Source organism: Bidens hawaiensis, unplaced genomic scaffold, assembly GCF_021521415.1.
Source record: "Bidens hawaiensis isolate Kalapana, Puna unplaced genomic scaffold, B.hawaiensis_p1.1 tig00013076_1, whole genome shotgun sequence".
Lineage (NCBI taxonomy): Eukaryota > Viridiplantae > Streptophyta > Magnoliopsida > Asterales > Asteraceae > Bidens > Bidens hawaiensis.
Window position 1 is genome coordinate 169150 of NW_027492102.1, and position 21754 is coordinate 190903.

The following is a 21754-nucleotide window of genomic DNA, read 5'->3' on the forward strand; positions in this document are numbered from 1 at the left end:
GTGCGTTGGGGGAAGCCATGTCTAGCTACCAGGAGGGTAGGCTGACGAATGAGCTTCGGATTCTCCTTGCCCGGATGCAACCGCGCGTCGAGTTGCTTTGTCGTGAAAACGACAAGTTAAAAGCGGCGCGTAGCCAGGAAGTGGCTCAGGCGCGGGCTATCCGGGAGGAAAACAGGAGACTTGCCGCCATTGCTGCGGAGAAGGAAAAGGCCTTCAAGGCCCTCGAGGTTGAAGTTCAGGCCCGACTCGAGGCCCGTTCCAAGGCTACCCAAGCTGTTAACGAACAGCTTCGGTTGGCCAAGGAAACCGCACGGAACGCGACCGAGAGGGCCACCAAGGCTGAAGCTGTTGCTGAGCCTCTGCGCGCCGAGAATGAGGAGCTTAAAGCCAAACTAGAGAGGCTTCAGCAGGCTCATGATGCTTTGGCTTTAGAAGATGCCAAAAAGCTCCAAGAGATCTTGGATCAGAGGGGTATACTTGACCACACTGAGCGTAAGCTGAAGGGCGTTGAAGAGGCTGCTGCTAAGGAAGTGTTGCTTGCCAACCTTAACCAAAATGAAGCCGAACGCGCCCGTGACCAAGCTCAAGCTGCCCTCCAGGAAGCTCTGATCACCAAGGAATGGCTTCTACGAGAAGCGTTGTCGCAGGTATGCTTAGCTTCATAATATCTTTACGCTTTTCTTTATACTTAGAAAAGTTTTTGATACATATATTTTTTTTTTGTATGTTGTGCATCGGATCTTCACGAACACATCTTATGACGATGCCATGAGCGCAGCCCTCAACGCTTCCCATGAGGATGGGGAAAAGGCTGGTTTCCAGCTTGGTCTGGGGTTTGTTGAGAAGGGCATCCCGCCTTCCAACTTCCCTCTTTATGACGTGGACACTGAAGCTGCTTATGACCAAGCAGTGAACCAGTATGCTGCCTTCCCGCATCCGGTGGTGGAGAAGGTGAACGAAATTGCTGCTGCTGATGATGGGCTAACTATTCTCAAGACTTTCCTTGAACCGCCACAGCCAACTAATGGTGCGGGTTCAAGTGGGTTTGGAGGGAGTGGTCCTGAAGTTTGAACCTTGAGATCCCTTCCCACCGTTAGGATAGATTTACATTTCTGTAGGCGGGTAGATACCTGGCCATTCTTGTAATGTTTGAATTTTTTATGAAATATAAATGTTTGTGCGGGTAGGACCGTCACTTTCACTTAATGACTTGCTTTATAAACATTATATGACTTGCTCATGCATATTATAGTTTAATTTGGCACTTGTTTTGCCTCATAAACAATATATGATTCGCTCATGCATACTTTAGTTTAACTTAGCAATTTTCCAAGTGTTTTGAATAAGTTATCCTTTCGACGCGTGGTTGTCAATAGGTTAGTGTTCAGTTTCCTCTATCATGATTGTGCGGGTAGGGCCGTCACTTTCATTTAGTGGGATGACCAAACTTCACCTATAACTGACCTGTGTGAAGGTTTTCCTCATCTTTTTAGAAATTTTCTAAGTGTTTTGAATAAGTTAACCTTTCGACGCGCGGTTGTCAATAGGTTAATGTTCAGTTTCCTCTATCATGATTGTGCGGGTAGGACCGTCACTTTCATTTAGTGGGATGACCAAACTTCACCTATAACTGACCTGCGTGAAGGTTTTCCTCATCTTTTCCTTAGAAATTTTTGCCGTTTTTTGTGTTTATGCGGGTTTTGCCGCCTTCCACACGCAACGACTTACTTCCCCACTTATTTATGCGGTGAATACCGGCATATCAGTGTTTTGAATAAGTTAACCTTTCGACGCGCGATTGTCAATAAGTTAATGTTCAGTTTCCTCTATCATGATTGTGCGGGTAGGACCGTCACTTTCATTTAGTGGGATGACCAAACTTCACCTATAATGACCTGCGCGAAGGTTTTCCTCATCTTTTCCTTAGAAATTTTTACCGTTTTTTGTGTTTATGCGGGTTTTGCCGCCTTCCACACGCAACGACTTACTTCTTTGCACACTTATTTATGCGGTGAATACCGGCATATCAGTGTGGAAAGTTCATAAGTATAAAGGTAAGGCTATCAGCGTCAATGTGATAAGGAGAATCATTTCCATTAGAAGTGGCTCTAGGCCTTTTCTTTACAAGTTTGGAATTGATCTACATGCAGCCTGTGTAATTGAGCTCCCTTCCATGTTCTTGGGATGGGGGTGTCATCGAGCCTTTCGAGCCGATATGCACCTGGTTCGGAATCTCGTTGTTTACGCAGTATGTAGTCTCCAACATTGAAGCTGCAGTTTCATCCGTGTTTTCCCCAACTGGGGTTCTACACGCATTAGCCTGCTTAGCGTCCATTACGCCACGAGGTGAGTGAGTTTCCCATTTCTGACGAATGCTTCGACGACGTCCTTCAAGGATACGCATTCCTCCGTAGTGTGGCCTTTTGTCTTGTGGAAGTCACATGATTTGCTCTGATCAGCGTTGTGACGCTGTCGAATTATTGGAGCCTTTGGCCATGGGAGCCTCTCGGTGGCAAATATTTCGGTGATGCTTTTGGTGAGTGGCGTCCATCTGGAGTTCCGGTTCGACGACTGCATGTTATCCCTTCCGCCTAACCGAGGGTGCGAGCCGGATGAGGTGTCAAAGTTTACCCTTGACTGCCAAATACCAAGCTTCCTCTTTTTGTTTTGTCGGGCGGTAAGGACGTTGTTTTCTCTTGTTTTTTGAGTGTTGAGGTTTGTGCTCTGGGGAAGATCTCTACCCAGTTGCTTTTCCGTTTCCGCAAAGCGTTTAGCTGCTGTCATGATGGCATCCCACGTGGATGGCATGCCATCTTTACCCGTTAAGGTGCGGATGAGCTCTGGGTATTCGGCGCCTTGGATGAAAGCTGCGCGAACAAGATCCTCGCTTATGGTGCCCAGACTCAGCTTCTTTGAGTTGAAGCGAGTGATGAAGTCTAGTAAAGACTCATCTTCCTCTCGGATGCAGTTGAGGATCGTTCATTGCTCTTCGGTATACTTTCTTTGTTGACTGAAGTGTTGGCTGAACTTCTGCTGGAAGTCTGCCCAATCGTAGATGTGGTGGACCGGTAGACGGTCAAACCACGCTCTGGCTGCCCCAACAAGCGTCATTTGGAACATGTAACACCACGTGGGTTCCGTCTAATTGCTGACGGTTGCCCCCGCTATGAATCTGTTCAAGTGATCGTCTGGGTCAGATATATCATCATATGTGCCTATGTTGGACATTTGTTTGGCACTTTTCGGGGCAATTGCTTCCGCAATGTCCCTTGCAAATTTGGACGTTCCCGCATTTGCAACAGTTGGTTTGAAGGTTTTAGAGAAGTCACGTGGGTTTCCACCCGCGTTTTTTGGTTTAAAGGTTTCTCCAAAATTTCTTCTGTGGAAATCTGCTTGTTTACGCTTCCCTTTCGCCCTATGGCGCGGGTTTGCGTCCCTGTCAGATTCTTCCCAATCTTCATCATACTCGCACTCATTACTCATGTTGAGCTGTTGTCGAGTGCTTCCGAATTCGTCAGCCTGTTGGAGTGAACGTAAGCGTTCATCCAACTCAGCTTGGAATTCCTTCTAACGTGCTTCGGCCCACGCTTTAACTTGATCAAGTGTTTGGCGGGGGAGCCTCGTCTGTTGTCTCTCCGCCTGGGTATCAATGAATCCCAGGGGAGGATTGTTTACTGCACTTGCCCCGGCTTGGGTAACTGGGGTAGTGTTCGTAAAATTTGTGTACTCACCGGTGTTCCCCCCAGTAGCTGGGTTTTGGTTACCGGGGTTTCTTGGTCACTCGCTGGCCTTGGCACCGGAGTAACCTTAACCATCTTTCCAGAGGTTTTGAAAAAACTGAAAAAGAATTAGTTCTAGCTTTTATGCACGGATGCCGCCAATGAAGAAACACTAAGTGACCCGGCAGATTACGGATAATCTTAGGGTTAAGTAGATGTTTCCCACGAGGGTTAGGTCAGGCAAAGATGGTTATTCTTCTGATGACCTGCAAAACAGACACCGTGAGCTCGTCACTGAGAAGGGGGGGATACCTCCTTGTGACCACCCTCCGGCGTGAGAATCAGACTAGATTGCTCTGAATATAAGTTTATATTGAGAGAAATAGCTAGAGCAGAACATATAAGATAAGATAAGATGATCATACCGTTCCAAGGTGTTGGAGTATTTATAGCCGAAGGTAGGTTTCCAAGCAGGTACAGCTAGCTGTATAATATTCCTTTTCTACCAACTGTGGGCTACGTACGTGCCATGCTGGTGGTTAGTGGGTAAGCAGCGGCTGATAGTGACATGGCCGGCTGTGTACTATTCCTTTTCCACCAACTACAGGCTATGTACGTGCCACGATGAGGGTTGGTGAGTAGGCAGCGGCTGATAGTGACATTTTGTACTAGAGCGTGCTCCTCGTCGTACTGTTGTCAGTGAGCTGTCACCCTGTGATTGGTTCATGGGCTGCTTTGGTCAGATCTTGTCTATTTTGTCCATACCTTGGCAGGTATAGTACAAAAGATCTTCCAGAAGCGTACGGACTGGCTCATTTGTGCGGGAGTATTCCCGCCTTGCTCATTCCTTCTTCAGGTGACATTACTGAATTATTGAGAGTTAGAGCCTTGTGCGTGTAGCCTTACTATTAGTGCGGGTAGCCTTCCCTGATGGCTTGTATCCGCAGCTGCGGGAACAGGCGGGGTACTTCACCATTGGGAGGCTTTTCCTGCGGGAACAGCTGGCGTACTGCGCGTAAGGTCTTCATCTCTCTGAGCATGGTGGGTCCTTCGGATCCAGTTGGTCTTTGCGCAGACGTCCCTCTTCAAGGTGAGTCTTGCGGGTCCAACTGGGCTCTGCTGGGACCTACCTCTTCAATCCACCTCAATTCCAGATCTTTACCTATAAATCAATACCCTTTAAGGTAAACAACTCTTTGTTTTTTTTCTTTTTTGAGTTAATTGCTTGAATTTTAAAGTTAGGGCTTAAATTTTGAATCTCTTTAGTATGGGTTTGGTGTAGGTTGGTGAATTGTATCTGGGTTAGGGTTTTTATGTAATAACAGTGCTGGTGTTTGATTCTTTTGGGGGATTTGAAGCTTGATTGTTATTCTGGTGTGTGCTGTGATGGATGGAAGTGAGGGAGGTTCTAGGTATTTGTCGAATTATGGTGACAATCACGGGTACGGTTCGACCCGGATGAAGGTTTTGGGTCGGAATGTACCGCAACCTCACTCCCAGATGATTGCTGATAGTTATGTTGATGAAGATGATGATGAATTACAAGAAGATGATGATGAAGAAGAAGAAGTTGGTGATGGTCAGATGAATGGTTCGGGTCAACCGAATGGTGTTTATGTTGACAATGATGATGGTGATGATGATACTGATGATAATAATAATGATAATAATAATAATGATGGTGACGGTGAAGACGATAAAGAATTGTTAGTTATAATCTGCATAAGCATCCAAAGAAGAGAAAGCTGAAGAGCTTATTGTCTAGTTACGAATTAGCGCCACGCGCACCTCCACCACTGGCGATACTACCACCGCCTGCCACCAAGCCTGGTGGGAGAAACACACTGACCGACTGGAGTGAGCACGAGACGTTTGTGCTCCTTGATGCGTGGGGTGAACGGTTTCTTCAACGAGGTAGAAAAAGCCTCAGATCGGAAGAATGGCAAGAAGTTGCGGAAAAAGTTTCACAACAATCGAAACTGGAAAGAACCGACACTCAGTGTAGAAACCGTCTCGACACATTGAAAAAGAAGTATAAAAAGGAGAAAGCCGCTGTTGGAAAGTAATACGAGTTTAAATTCAAAATGGGTGTATTTCAAGAAAATGAATATGTTAATGGCGGGAACACCACCTCAACCGTCACAACCACCACCACCCCGTGCAAACGGATTGAATGGAATGAGAATGAGGGATAGCCCGGATGACACAAATTCTCAAGACGGTTATGATGACGAGGATGATGATGATTTGGATATATTGCCACCAAAAAAGTCAAAGTACAGAGGTGGGAAAGGTGATGGTGTCTCGTCATTTAAGTTGCTTGCAGACTCCATTAACAGGATTAGTGAAACATATGAGAAGATTGAAAACAGTAAGCGAAAGCAGATGTTGGAATTAGAGAAAATGAGGATGGATTTTTATAAAGATTTGGAGTTGCAAAAACTGAAGATTCTTGATAGAGCAAAAGATGAGATTGCAAAGATCAGACAAGGAGATCATGATGATTCTGCAGAGAATCTCAGAGGGTAAAATGGTAATTTGGTAAATTACCTCCCCTTTCGACTAACATTTTTCATCAAATTGTTTACTGTTGACTTATTGCTGTTGTGTAATATGTGATATGTGAGATGTAACTCCATATGGGTTCTAAAATGTTAAGGCAATAAGATTTAGGAAAGATTGATTGTTATTAAAGATATCCCTTTTGAACCCGGCCAACAATTAGTAAACACGTTTAGCGGGTGTCTTTTTGGACGTGTGTTTTAAATGTGGTTATGCGATACCGACTAATCAGTTGTACTACAAAACTATTGTTAAAGATGATGTTGGGATGTGATCTTATTGTTTCAAGTTGTCTGACAACTTATGCTTTATTTATTTAATACAAAATGCGAAATTAGCGGTCCCTTGTTATGGCTCATGTTTTGATTAAGTTGAGATTGAACATAAAGCTGAATATTGTTGATAGGCTGATAGCTTTAAGAGATAGGGTTGAGGCGCAACCGGATTTAAGGTATTCGTTTGCTATGAACCTAACGTGTTGATCCTTTTGACCTTTTGTTACATGAACGTCTAGTAAATCTTGCAAACACGCTAGGGAAAATCGTAACCAAGATAAAAATGAGGTTGGAACTTTAACATGCGATTATGCTTTTCATTGCGTTTGTGTTTTTTTTCGTTTGTAAAACTTAATATCACAGCCCAAACAAGAAAGTCAGTTGCCAACTTGCCATTACATTAAAAGAATTAAAAAAAAATTGAATTTTATCTATACACATTAACTTTAGATAATATTTATGTAGATGAATGCACGGATTAACAACAAAAGTCACGATGGCCGAGTGGTCTATGGCGCCAGACTCAAGTTCTGGTTCTCGTGAGAGAGCGTGGGTTCAAATCCTACTTCTGACATTTAATTTTTCATCTCATAGTTTTTCTTTATTTTTTTTGACGAAAATTGGGAATTCTGGTATTATTATATATGTTTTTTAATTTCCTGAATAAAATTGTGAAGTTACTCGTTCATGATCAATATTGTTTTGAGACTGTATGCTTGTACGTATGTTATGACTAGGATTGTAAACGAGCTGAATGTCAGTGAACTATTCGTGTACCCTCTAACGAAAAGTTTGTTTATTTAATCAACCAACGAACATGATTTAATAATGTGCGTTCATTTAATTAAACGAACGAACATGAACACACGTTTGATTGTTTGTTTATGTTCTTTCATGTACGTTTGGATGGATCATCTACTTAATATTCAATATTTGTTCGTATGTTTTTATTTTAAGTGTGCTTGTTTACATATGTTCATTTATGTTCACATATGTATCTAAATTGTTCGTTTAGATTTTAAATGAATGAACATTAACGAACACGGACATTTTCATATTTTAAACAAACAAACATTAACAGAAATATTTGTCCGACTAAGTATTCGTGTTCGTTTAAACTTAATTGAACGATGCCCTTATTCATGTTTGTTCAATTCGTTTACAAACCTATTTATGACAAAAATTATTAAACATTAAGTAGTGATTATATAAATATATACTTAAATAATACAAATTAATAAACGAGTTAACAATGAAGCTAGCTCGACACTAAAAGTTACCAACAATCAAAGCTCGATTTAGATATAGAACTCTATACAAGTTGCCTCGTAAATCAAATGAGCAAAGCTCGAAACTAGAAGAAGTTGTTCTCAACTCGTCTCATCTCATTTACACTTCTAGTCAGTGTCAGGTCAATTATTTTTTTCTACTGGTGTCATGCCAGTTTCTTTTATGCTTGGGTGTCCGTGTCCCTTAACTTGATGTCTTAGTTTTTTTTATTTAGACTGGATCACATAAATAATGATAAGTTGCATTGTAACTGGGAAAGCTAATAACTACAATGAGGTTTTCAGGTAATTACGACTACGGAATAATAATGCATCATTCAAACGAACATTTATCAATCAATTTTTTCTAAGTTAGTTTATAACACACAAGTTACAACCTTAACTTTTGTTGCCAATATTTTTGATAGAAATCCAGAGCACTAGTCTTTTAGTAGTACACCAAGGTGTATCACAAACACTTTGATGGTAGAGCAAAGCAATATATCATTAATGAGGTTGGTTACTTGTTTTTTCATAGACCGTTGATGCCTGAAACTGTCCCCTGTTCTTGCATCAACCACTTGTACAATGTACAATTAGTATGCATTAGTCAGTTGTACAATTCGATAAGGGGAAAGTGACGTGACTTGTTGATTGTCAGTGGGTATGAAGTCAATGAGAGGAGACCAAATTCAGAGAGTATTCTGTGTTGCCCCATACGGCCATACCATAAAACCAGGGGAGGTCATTTGTACGTAAACAATGTATGTATGTGTTTCAACTTGGAATAGTGAGTGGTCTTTAACTTTAACCAAAGGTTCGGTATATTACTTATTTGAGAGAACGTTGTTCCCAACTAACGATTTGGCTGATAACGATATCATATTTTATCATATTTGTTTCTAACGGTCTGTGATTAGCAAAATGCTAACGCCATTAGTTGCAGCTCGTCGGACTAACCGTTTTAGCGGAAAGCTCACATTTTTTTGGGAAACGTCTTTGTAACTTTAGATTGGACCTTTAGGAACTTTTTATAGTAAGGAAGATCGAAATCGGATGGTGGTGCTGAAGTGGTGGTATTTGGTTGGTGGGGGTGTTCAGGTGGTGTTCAAGTTGAGTTTTTCGGCAAAAAAATATGACTTTTCCGACTAAAAATGTTTTTCCGACGACCTGCAACTAACGAGTTAGCCGCAAACCATTGGGAGCAAATATGATAAAAGGTGAGATCGTTATCGGCTAATTCTTGAGTTGTGATCGGCAGCGACCATTAGATGATAGTTTTGATTAATAAAAACCAATACACCAAGAATATATTCCTAACAACTTGATGTTTTGATGTTTGTTGATTGAAAGTTTAAACATCCGAATTAAAGCACGGTTTCAAGGTAAATTTTACATCAACCAATTCATATTCGTTTTCCAATCAAAAAGCTTTTAAACATAGTTTGAAATTCGAATAAAAAAATCAAACTTATTTTTAACGGGGTCGAATGAAAACAAAGATCGTGAAAGGTGGCAAGAATCTTCTGAGGTTGGTATATCAACAAATCAAAAAAATGCGAAATTAATAAAATCCAGTTTTGCTTAAACAAATTAGTATTTAAAATTTGTTTTCAGGAGTTAGTAAAGTAAGATGTGGTTTTTGTTAAGGAAAAATTCCTAAAAAAGCCCTTTTATAGAAAGAGATTCTCAGTTTATCCATCCTAATCAAAGTTTCTGGTTTTGTCCCTTACGTATCTCATCATCGGACAATGTGTTAGGAAATACTGCCAATGAGTTAGTAAACCAATCATATAGTGATGCATGGGGGTGAAATACACATGCTTGACGATGCGTTAAGTGTTAACTTATATTTATGGTTAATGATGCGCTAAATGTTAATTTATGGTTGAAGATGTGTCATAAATTAACACTAACACATCTTTAACCATGTTTTTGGAGGCCTAACATATCATTGATTATGTGTTAGCAACTCGTCAGCGGGACTACCTAACACATCGTCGGCGATGTATTAGAAGAGTGACAAATCTGGAAAAGGATTTTGAGGGAACATATTGGAATCTCTCATCGTCAAGGGACTGTTTTAGGAATTTTCTCTTTTGTTAAAACCTTGTCCCCTATATATTTAAAACTTAAAAGTATATATAATATTAGTTATTTCTAGTTACGTGAACATCAGGCAGCAAGCAATTAGTCTGTTCCCATGAAGCACATGCTTAACCTGCAGTCTGCATTATATCTTGGACCCATTCTCAGGACTCAGGACCTACTAACAATTTTCACTCAAGCATCATCTTTGACTTTTTCTTCATCCGCAAAAGATGTTTGTATTAACCAAGACCCTAATTTCTAAACCTTAAAGCATATCTTTGTCGTATTTTAATTTTTAAGTAGTGTACTTAATTACAGCTGGATCCTCATTATATGCATGTGATATGCACACATCCTGTTTAAATATGTACTATAACTCTATAACTATATGTGTCGAATTTCATGTATTTCTATACATTTTTATACATATATTTAGACATCTTTATTCCAAAATCTGAACGTCGAGAATCGCACAAGGGCATATGTACTTAATCTATTAAAGTTATACTAAGAGATGAGAGGAGAGAGGAGAGATGAGAGAGATAATTATGCTTTTATGCACCTAAATGAACTTTATGTATTAATATGGTTCTTATAGTTCTTTTTAAATAAATTGGTTTCGTATTAAGCTCCAAAATTTATATATATTTTGATGTGACTAACCCTTTAATAATTACTCCGTATAAAGTTAATTACTATAAGGGAGATCTTAAAAGTCAGGACATCAATATATGTACCAGATTTTAAATACATTACTTACATGTGTAAAGTTGAATTCATGGTTGTTTCACTATGACGAATAGTTAAGACACGTGTTCATATTCGTTTAGTTATGTTAATATTTAAAACAGTGGATTCAAAATGGGGAATCGGGTATGACACAAGTGACAGGGTTTAGAAATTAATCGATTCTCTGCGTTTATATATTTTTTGGTTACATCGAACGTCAATTAATAAACCTTATCTCACGTTCGGAACATGAAGAAACACTAACCGGACCCCGGGCAGATTACGGGTAACCTGGGGGTTAGATAGATGTTTCCCACGAGGGGTTAGACCCGGTAAAGATGGTTCTTCTGATAACCTGCAAAACAGACACCGTGAGCTTGTCACTGAGAAGGTGGGGGTTCCTCCTTGTGACCACCCTCCGGCGTGAGAATCAGACTAGATTGCTCTTTAAATATAAATGTATATTAAGAGATTGCTAGAGCAGATATCAGGTATAATATGATGATAATGTGATAAGATATGATAAGATGAGATGATAATACCATTTGGGGTATTTATAGCCGAAGGTAGGTTTCCAAGGAGGTGTGGCCGGCTGCAATAGTATTCCTGTTCCACCAACAGTGGCGGCTGATAGTGACCAGGCCTGCTGTGTACTATTCCTTTTCCACCAACTGCCGGCTATGCACGTGGTATGACAGGAATTGGTGAGTAGGCAGCGGCTAATAGTGACATACAGTACAGGAGCATGCTGCTCGCCATACTGTTGTCAATAAGCTGTCGTATCTTTAGTCAGATCTTTTGCCCATACCTCGTCAGGTACAGTACAGAAGATCTTCCCGTATCGTACGGACTGGCTTAGTTGGGCGGGAGTATTCCCCCTCCCGCCTTTGTGCGGGATTGTTCCCGGCTTTGCTCATTCCTTCAGGTGACACTGAGTGATTGAGAGCTAAGTGCCTTGTGCGTGTAGCCTTGCTGCGCGGGTGGCCTTCCCTGATGGCTTGTATCCGCAGCTGCGGGAACAGGCAGAGTCCTTCACCATTGGGAGGCATTTCCTGCGGGAACAGCTTGCGTACTGCGCGTAAGGACGTCACGTCTCTGAGCATGGTGGGTCCTGCGGATCCAGTTGGTTTTCTGCGCAGACGTCCCTCTTCAAGGTGAGTCTTGCGGGTCCAACTGGGCTCTGCTGGGACCTACCTCTTCAAGTCCCCCAGTCCAATGTTCTTCTCATGAATGTTTAATAAAGTGAGGTGAACTTTTGGACTTAAGCAAAGGGTTTTGAAAAGGGTTTAGTAAGGTTTTCCATGGGGATTCTTTCCGAGGAAGTCCTTGTCACTTGCAGAAATTCCCGACTTTCCTGCTTGATCTTTGGGTATGATGCGGGTAGGTCTGTAACCTCCTCACAAGTCAGGAGCGTTGAGTCCCACTTGTGTGGATTCTCCATGAGGTTTTGGTAGTTTTGAACATAGTGATCAATTATGTTAAAACCACCAATTCCATCCTGGAGCTTCAAACAATGTAGTTCTCGACGTTCCCGCTATGCGGGGATGTTATTTCCGTTTCCGCAAGCATTGCCCAGAAGATCCTTCTTGGTTTCAATTCCCTGCGGAGTGCTAGGTATGTGAAGGGTTTTGCCTTAACACTACCCGCGCTCGTCTTACGGTTACTTTACTTCCAAGGTATTCCTGGCGTCAATTCCCTGCGGGTGCTAGGTATGTGAAGGGTTTTGCCTTAACACTGTACCCGCACCCGTCTTATAGTTACTTGGTTGCCGAGGTATTCTTGGCTTCAATTCCCTGCGGGTGCTAGGTATGTGAAGGGTTTTGCCTTTACATTGTACCCGCACCCGTCTTATGGTTACTTGGTTGCCAAGGTATTCTTGGCTTCAATTTCCTGCGGGTGCTAGGTATGTGAAGGGTTTTGCCTTTACACTGTACCCGCACCCGTCTTATGGTTACTTGGTTGCCAAGGTATTCTTGGCTTCAATTCCCTGCGGGTGCTAGGTATGTGAAGGGTTTTGCCTTTACACTGTACCCGCACCCGTCTTATGGTTACTTGGTTGCCAAGGTATTCTTGGCTTCAATTCCCTGCAGGTGCTAAGTATGTGAAGGGTTTTGCCTTTACACTGTACCCGCACCCGTCTTATGGTTACTTGGTTGCCAAGGTAAGGGGTATATTCCCGCTTACTTTTGAATCTTTTTGAAATTCGAAGAGTTGGTGAAAGGATAAGAACAGTCCAAACCTCTGAAACGTCGTGCGACGGTTTCTTCTGACTGTGTCAGGACGTGCAGGAAGTTATGGTGACGTGACAGTACATGGTCATTCCAGACGCTTTTTCAGGCGCGTGGGCGCGATTTTTCGGGCGCGTGGCCGCGAAATTAATGGTACGCGTCCTTTCAACAGCTGTTGCCAGCTTGCTTTTTGCCACATGTCATAGTTTCATTGCACCTTCGATTTCTCTCTCTTCCGCATTAAATTCATCGCATTAATTGCGATTAGTATATAAAGGGGGAGAGGGTTTTTTGTAATCCACACTCACTCTTCTCTTCATCCTCAAAACGATTTCCGGCGAATACTCATCTTTTCAGTCGAGCATTCCCTTGAAATCGTTTTCTTCTTTCATCTGCAAGATGTCTTCACGTGATCTCGAATCTACAGCCGATGACAAGAGTACTGCTGGCGAGTGCCAGTGTGCTCTGCCTGTCGATCTGTATCAGTACATCGTCAGGAAGTTCATGCTCGAGTCTCTCGAGCCTGAGTTTCCTGAACCCCACCAGACGGTATATGATGCCCCCAGAGGCAAGATCGGGGTTTATGCTGCATTCTTTGTCTATGGGAATCTTAGGTTCCCATTGACAAAGTTTGTTTACCGTGTCCTGGAGAGGCACGGTGTGCACCTGACCGAGGTGCACCCGATGGCGATTGCGAAGATTCGCCACTTCGAGTGGGTGTGCCGGATTCTGGGCATTGAGCCCTATGTCGACCGCCTGATGACCTTCTACACTTGGAGGTGCATCCAGGGGTGGTATACCCTGATAACCCGGATTAAGGGTTTGAAGATTTGCGCAACCGAGCGCAGTCTTCGCTCGTGGAAGCGGGAGTTCTTCTACATCTCCGCTCGCGCCATCCCCCTTGCCATGAAATTCAAGAATGGGCAAGCACTTCCCAGCCTTCACGCCTCCAACTACCAGGAGGCGGAATGGTTTTCGAAGATATCCCGAGTCCAATCTCCGGTTTACCGGTTTGCGGAGTCCGGGATGGTGATGCTGGGGATGAGCCGGGTGTGGAAGGATGCGGATGCGCAAAAGATCCCAATCGTCCTTGAATACGGTTCGAACTCTGTTCCTTACGGTATGCTCTGTTTCCTTTTGTTAATTTAGAATTTCTTCTAACTTCTTTCCTGTTTATTTCAGAGGGGAACGACTTGCAGTCGCTCATGTACCCGCGGGAGGCTGACGGTCCCGCTCGGATGGGTACTCGCGCTCTAGACGAGAACGAGTTGCCCATCCTAGAACAAACGGCGGATCGGTTCGTGGAGGTCTACCCGTTAGGCCACGAGATCCTTAGAGCCAGGCGGCCAGGTAAGGCGCTATTCGACCCTCGACCCCTCAATGTTGAAACCTCTGCTGGAATTCCTCTAATCGTATGTTCTGATGAGGAATCCGCAGATGGTCCTCCGTTGGTGCGGAAGAAGAAGGCTGCCGGCGGGAAGGGGAAGGAGAAGGTGGCCTCCACTGCCGATCCGGTGCCTCGGTCTGATTCGGAGACCGAGAGCGAAGAGGTGGCGGGGAATCCCGGTGGTGATAAGACCACCATTCCGGAGGCTGTGACAACTGTCACCGATGAGCCCAGGATGACAATGGTGAGCGGCGTGAAGAGGCCGGCTCCATCGGGTTCATCCCCGCATGTCCGTACATTTAGGCTCAAGAAAACCCGTAAGTACAAACTTCCTTTATCTTTAACTTCATAGCTTAATATCATTAACACTTATCTTCTTTGTGCAGGCGTGGATGTTGACGCATTCCAGGGTGGAGCGCAGAGGAGTACCTCCCCGCCAATGACGGTAGGCCCGGTCAGCCTACCTGAGGCGATGACCCAGGCGCCTGCGCCTGCTTCCGCTGGTTCAGTTGCTCACTCCTTTGAGCCGACTGTTCCAGCTGTGATGACGTCACCGCCGGCTGTGAGTGCTATTTTTACCGCATCTTTCACCGAGTCGGCGGTTACTTTTGCTGCGGCGACCGCGGCGGCTGTTACCATGCCTCCGTCATCGGCAACGACGGCCGAACCTTCAGGTATGCATGGGGCTTATCGCCAACCTCTGCCTCCTTCCCATCTGCCTGACCTCTTGGATGGATTTCCCTTGGGTTCAGGTGATGGGTTTGGCGGCTATCGGCCTGTTATTGACCCTACAGGTGCGTAGGGTTCTTTTGGCCCATTTTATATATATTTTTATCATCTTTTCCTAACTGCTTTATGTTTTTTGCAGTGTCGGATTCCAATGAAGTGTATGTTCCACAATGGAACATTTGCCGAGGAACAACCCTTCGCACCCCTGTGGAGTGCGTGGAGTGGGCTCGTCACGCTGCTCCCAGTGGTGCGTTGGGGGAAGCCATGGCTAGCTACCAGGAGGGTAGGCTAACCAATGAGCTTCGGGTTCTCCTGGCCCGGATGCAGCCGCGCGTCGAGCTGCTTTGTCGTGAAAACGACAAGTTAAAAGCAGCTCGCATTAAAGAAGTAGCTCAGGCACGGGCTGTCCGGGAGGAGAACCAAAGGCATACCGCAGCTGCTGCGGAAAAGGAGAAGGCCTTCAAGGCCCTTGAGGTTGAAGTTCAGGCCCGGCTCGAGGCCCGTTCCAAGGCTGCCCAAGCTGTTAATGAACAGCTTCGGCTGGCTAAGGAAACTGCAAGGAACGCAACCGATAGGGCCACCAAGGCTGAAGCTGTTGCTGAGCCTCTACGCGTGGAGAATGAAGAGCTTAAAGCCAAATTAGAGGCTCCCCAGCAGGCTCATGATGCCTTGGCGATGGAAGACGCCAAAAAGCTCCAGGAGATCTTGGACCAGAGGGGGGTGCTTGACCATACTGAGCGGAAGCTAAAGGGCGTCGAAGAGGCTGCGGCTAAAGAAGTGTTGCTTGCCAACCTCAACAAGAGTGAAGCCGAACGCGCCCGTAACGAAGCTCAAGCTGCCCTCCAAGAAGCTCTGGTTGCCAAGGAATGGCTTCTTCGAGAAGCGTTGTCTCAGGTATGCTTTTCATGTCTTTACGCTTTTCTTTGTAAATAGAAAAGGTTCTGATACTTGTATATTTTCTTGTAGGTTGTGCATCGGGTCTTCTCAGAGACGTCTTATGATGATGCTATGAGCGCAGCCCTCAACGCTTCTCATGAGGATGGGGAAAAGGCCGGCTTCCTGCTTGGTCTAGGGTTCGTTGAGAAAGGCATCCCGCCTTCCAACTTCCCTTTGTATAATGTTGATACTGAAGCTGTTTACGACCAAGCAGTGAATCAGTATGCCGCCTTCCCGCATCCGGTGGTGGAGAAGGTGAACCAAGTTGCTGCTGCTGATGATGGGCTAGCTATCCTTAAAGCTTTCCTTGAACTGCCACGATCTACTGATGGTGCTGGTCCAAGTGGAAGTGGCCCTGAAGCTTGATCCTGAAGATCCCTTCCCACTGCTAGGATAGATTTAGCTTGTATAGATTTATTTTCTTGTAGGCGGGTAGTTACCCGGCCATTCTTGTAATGAATCATTGTGAAATATAAATCTTTGTGCGGGTAAGACCGCTACTTTCTCTGGATTCCTTGCTTTATAAACGTTATATGACTTGCATACTTTAGTTTAAATTAGCAATTTTCCAAGTGTAGAATAAGTTAACCTTTGAACGTGGTAGATAATAGGTTGAAGTTTTGCTTCCTCTTTCGTGATTGTGCGGGTAGGACCGTCACTTGCACTTAGTAGGATGGCTAAACTTTACCTATGTCTGACCTGCGTGGAGGTTTTCCTCATCTTTTTGAAATTTCTAAGTATTTATGATAAGTTAACCTTTGAACGTGGTAGATAATAGGTTGAAGTTTTGCTTCCTCTTTCGTGATTGTGCGGGTAGGACCGTCACTTGCACTTAGTAGGATGGCTAAACTTTACCTACATCTGACCTGCGTGTAGGTTTTCCTCATCTTTTTGAAATTTCTAAGTATTTAGGATAAGTTAACCTTTGAACGTGGTAGATAATAGGTTGAAGTTTTGCTTCCTCTTTCGTGATTGTGCGGGTAGGACCGTCACTTGCACTTAGTAGGATGGCTAAACTTTACCTACATCTGACCTGCGTGTAGGTTTTCCTCATCTTTTTGAAATTTCTAAGTGTTTAGGATAAGTTAACCTTTGAACGTGGTAGATAATAGGTTGAAGTTTTGCTTCCTCTTTCGTGATTGTGCGGGTAGGACCGTCACTTGCACTTAGTAGGATGGCTAAACTTTACCTATATCTGACCTGCGTGTAGGTTTGCCGTTTTTTGGGTTTATGCGGGTTTTGCCGCCTTCCCCACGCAACGACTTTCCACGTAATTATGCGGTGAAGACCGGCATATCCGTGTTGAATAAATTAACCGTTCGACGCGCGGTTGTTAATAGGTTAGTGTTCAGTTTCCTCTATCATGATTCATGCGGATAGACCGGCACTTTCATTTAGTAGGATGACTGAACTTTTCCCCTTCAACTGACCTGCGTGAAGGTTTGCCGTTTTTTGGGTTTATGCGGGTTTTGCCGCCTTCCCCATGCAACGACTTTCACACTTATGTATGCGGTGAAAACCGGCATCAGTGTTGATAGTTAAAGTATAAATGTAAAATCATCAGCGTCGATGTTCTAAGGAGAATCATTTCCATTAGAAGTGGCTCTTGGCCTTTTCTTTACAAATTTGGAATTGATCTACATGCAAACTGTGTAATTGAGCTCCCTTCCATGTTGTTGGGATGGGAGTGCCATCGAGCCGATACGCACCTGGTTCGGGATCTCGTTCTTTACGCAGCATGTAGTCTCCACATTGAAGCTGGAATTTTTATTCGTGTTTTCCCCAGCTGGGGTTCTACACGCATCAGCCTGCTCAGCGTTCATTGCGCCACGAGGTGCGCGAGCGTCCCATCTCTGACAAATGCTTCGACCATGTCCTTTACGTCTGTGCATTCTTCAGTGTTGTGGCCTTTTGTCCTGTGAAAGTCACAGTATTTGCTCCGATCAGCATTGGGATGATGTCGGATTATTGGAGGCTTTGGCCATGGGAGCTCCTCAGTGGCGAATATCTCGGTGACGCTTTTGGTGAGCGGCGTCCATCTGGAGTTCTGGTTCGACTGTACGTTACCCCTTCCGCCTAACCGATGTTGCAAGCCGGATGAGGTGTCAAAGTTTACCCTTGACTGCCAAATGCCTAGCTTCCGCTTTTTGTTTAATCGGGCGGTAAGGACGTTGTCTTCTCTTGTTTTCTGGGTGTAGAGGTTTGTGCTCTGTGGGAGATCTCTACCCAGTTGCTTCTCCGTTTCCGCAAAGCGTTTTGCTGCTGTCATGATGGCATCCCATGTGGATGGCATGCCATCTTTACCCGTTAAGGTGCGGATGAGCTCTGAGTCGTTCGCGCCCTGAATAAAAGCAGCGCGAACAAGATCTTCGCTAATGTTACCCAGACTTAGCTTCTTTGAGTTGAAGCGAGTGATGAAGTCTGGCAAAGATTCATCTTCCTCTCGAATGCATTTGAGGATTGTCCATTGCTCCTCGGTATACTTTCGTTGTTGGCTGAAGTGTTGGCTAAACTTCTGTTGGAAGTCTGCCCAGTCGTAGATGTGGTTGACCGGTAGACGATCGAACCACGCTCTAGCTGGCCCAACAAGCGTCATTTGGAACATGTAACACCACGTAGGTTCCGTCCAATTGCTGACGGTTGCCCCCGCTATGAATCTGTTCAAATGATCGTCTGGGTCAGATATACCATCATAAGTGCCGATGTTGGACATTTGTTTGTGTAGCCGGTATTCCCCCCAGTAGCTGGGGTTGTGGTTACCGGAATTTCTTTAACCATCTTTCCAGAAGTTTGAAAAAACTGAAGAAATGAAGTTCTAGCTTTTATGCACGGATGGCGCCAATGAAGAAACACTAACCGGACCCCGGGCAGATTACGGGTAACCTGGGGGTTAGATAGATGTCTCCCACGAGGGGTTAGACCCGGTAAAGATGGTTCTTCTGATAACCTGCAAAACAGACACCGTGAGCTTGTCACTGAGAAGGGGGGGTTCCTCCTTGTGACCACCCTCCGGCGTGAGAATTAGACTAGATTGCTCTTTAAATATAAATGTATATTAAGAGATTGCTAGAGCAGATATCAGGTATAATATGATGATAATGTGATAAGATATGATAAGATGAGATGATAATACCATTTGGGGTATTTATAGCCGAAGGTAGGTTTCCAAGGAGGTGTGGCCGGCTGCAATAGTATTCCTGTTCCACCAACAGTGGCCTACGCACGTGCCCTGCTGGTAGTTGGTGGGTAGGCAGCGGCTGATAGTGACCAGGCCTGCTGTGTACTATTCCTTTTCCACCAACTGCCGGCTATGCACGTGGTATGACAGGAGTTGGTGAGTAGGCAGCGGCTAATAGTGACATCAGTACAGGAGCATGCTGCTCGCCATACTGTTGTCAATAAGCTGTCGTATCTTTAGTCAGATCTTTTGCCCATACCTCGTCAGGTACAGTACAGAAGATCTTCCCGTATCGTACGGACTGGCTTAGTTGGGCGGGAGTATTCCCCCTCCCGCCTTTGTGCGGGATTGTTCCCGGCTTTGCTCATTCCTTCAGGTGACACTAAGTGATTGAGAGCTAAGTGATTTGTGCGTGTAGCCTTGCTGCGCGGGTGGCCTTCCCTGATGGCTTGTATCCGCAGCTGCGGGAACAGGCAGAGTCCTTCACCATTGGGAGGCATTTCCTGCGGGAACAGCTTGCGTACTGCGCGTAAGGACGTCACGTCTCTGAGCATGGTGGGTCCTGCGGATCCAGTTGGTTTTCTGCGCAGACGTCCCTCTTCAAGGTGAGTCTTGCGGGTCCAACTGGGCTCTGCTGGGACCTACCTCTTCAGAACACAAACAAAGGTAAGTAGCATAAACAAGTTAAAAGACAAATTAAAAGACAAGAATGGGGAATATCTATATATCATTATAAACAAAATGTCCACTGTCCAGTATAGTATGACATTGACATCTTTATTAAAGGTCTTTTGTTTTGCTCTCTTTAAAGGCAGTACCATGCAATGACCTTTTCCTTGGGTAGGGGTAGAGGTGCACAAATCGGTTTTTTTAAAAAAATCGGTTCGGTTATTAACCGGACCGGGTTTTTTTGGCCCGGAAAAAAACCGGTTCGGTTAATAACCGGACCGGTTAATAACCGGTTTTTGTGTGTCAAAACCCTAACCGGTTATGACCGGTTTAGAAACCGGTTAGAACCGGTTAATAAACCGGTTTTTTTATTAACCGGTTTTTTAATAACCGGTTTTTAGGTTAACCGGTTTTTTTTTTTTTTTTTGTTTTTTTTTTTTTTTTTGGGTTTAGGGTTTAGGGTTTAGTTTGGAAGACCGAAGCCATTCTTTGCTTTCGTTGTTAGGGTTCTTTGCTTGGAAGATTAAAAACACATAACTTTCATTTATAGTTTTTATATTAAAAATACAAACATTAAATCGTTATTGCATATTCGTAACTCAAAAATACAAACATTAAAGAATGCTTAGACACGATTACATGAACAACTTGCTGTTTCTTACTCATTATTTGCCTCCATGTTTGCTGTTTCTTTAACTAATTTTCTTCGCTACCCGATCCCGAGCTATTCCTTAGGTAATCGTCGTACGCGGCTTCTTCATCGGTCATTGGTTGAGTGTGTCCTTCATTGACCTCGTCTTCATACAAGCCCACCTCATACTCCATTTCCCCCTCGAGTGAGCGTTGATGTTGTGCCCTATCTAAAGAGTCCAAGTAATCCTTGTAGCAAATCGACATCTCTACAGCTGGTGGAGTGAGTCGAGTCCTACTAATCGATATAACCCTGCCAGAAACAGAAAAAGCAGACTCCGAAGCTACCGTGGAAGCTTGGACCGTTAGTAAATCTTTGGCCATGGCGGCGAGGATCGGAAACTCATCCTCCTTACCTCTCCACCAAGCCAGCAAATCAAGACTTCTAAATTCATCCGGAGTCATGTGTTTCACAAAGTTGGTACCACCATACCTTCCTAGTTCACTGCTTGGGGTGTTTACCTTTTGACGTTTACCGGCGTCTTCCCAAATCATGTAGTACATCCCCATTTCAAGGTCGGTTTGGGATTGGGATTGGGCAACAGCTCTTAACGAGTCATGAATTTGGGAAGACTACCCGTATTTTGTAAGGTAAACATCATACATGTTTGACAAGGTGGTGTTGAAAGCATTATTTAAAGTTTGGCTATAATAGGGGTTTTGATCGTCGTTTAACTCTAGCTCATCACAAATTTTTTCTATTAAAGCTTCAACACCACCAACATTGATGCAAGGGTTTAACGCAGCAGCACATGTCAAAACAGCGGGTAGTTGTTGAAAATATTTTCTAAATTTTTCTTTCATTTTTACACCCATATCAAAATAAGGTGCACCCCTACAATGAAGTTCACTCAACTTTGTGCACATGACAGCAATTTTTGGTAAAGCAATGGGGCTTGTTGGATAGTAAACCCCGGATAAACTACATGTGCAAGATTTAAAAATTTGAAGGACCTCCGTAACGATCTCAATCAATAACCAGTTTCTAGGATCGTACGGTGCACATTTACCCCTACTTGACAAAATTTGATGAAACGCAATTAATGATTCTTTTTGTTGGATGGCTTTCTCAAACATATCACAAGTCGAGTTCCATCTTGTTGGACAATCCCAATTTGGCCCCAACCATTGACAATTAGCTTCTACACAAAATTTTTTGTATCTTGAAAATGTTTTATTGTTGCTGAAAACATCTCGTAACATTCTTTTAAAATTGTTTCTTTGCGTTTCGATCACGTTTAACCCATTTTGCACGGCCAAGTTGATAATATGTGCAATGCATCGGCTATGAAA

At 44.0% G+C, this 21754-nt stretch overlaps 1 non-coding gene and 1 pseudogene across 1 annotated transcript; both read left to right on the plus strand.

The window, feature by feature from the left end:
• Positions 1-4970: 4970 nt before the first annotated feature.
• LOC143543161 (uncharacterized) lies at positions 4971-6493 on the plus strand (annotated as a pseudogene).
• Positions 6494-7046: 553 nt separating this feature from the next.
• On the plus strand, positions 7047-7130 carry TRNAL-CAA (transfer RNA leucine (anticodon CAA)). The gene has a single exon. It is a non-coding gene; the product is annotated as a tRNA-Leu (tRNA).
• Positions 7131-21754: the final 14624 nt, after the last annotated feature.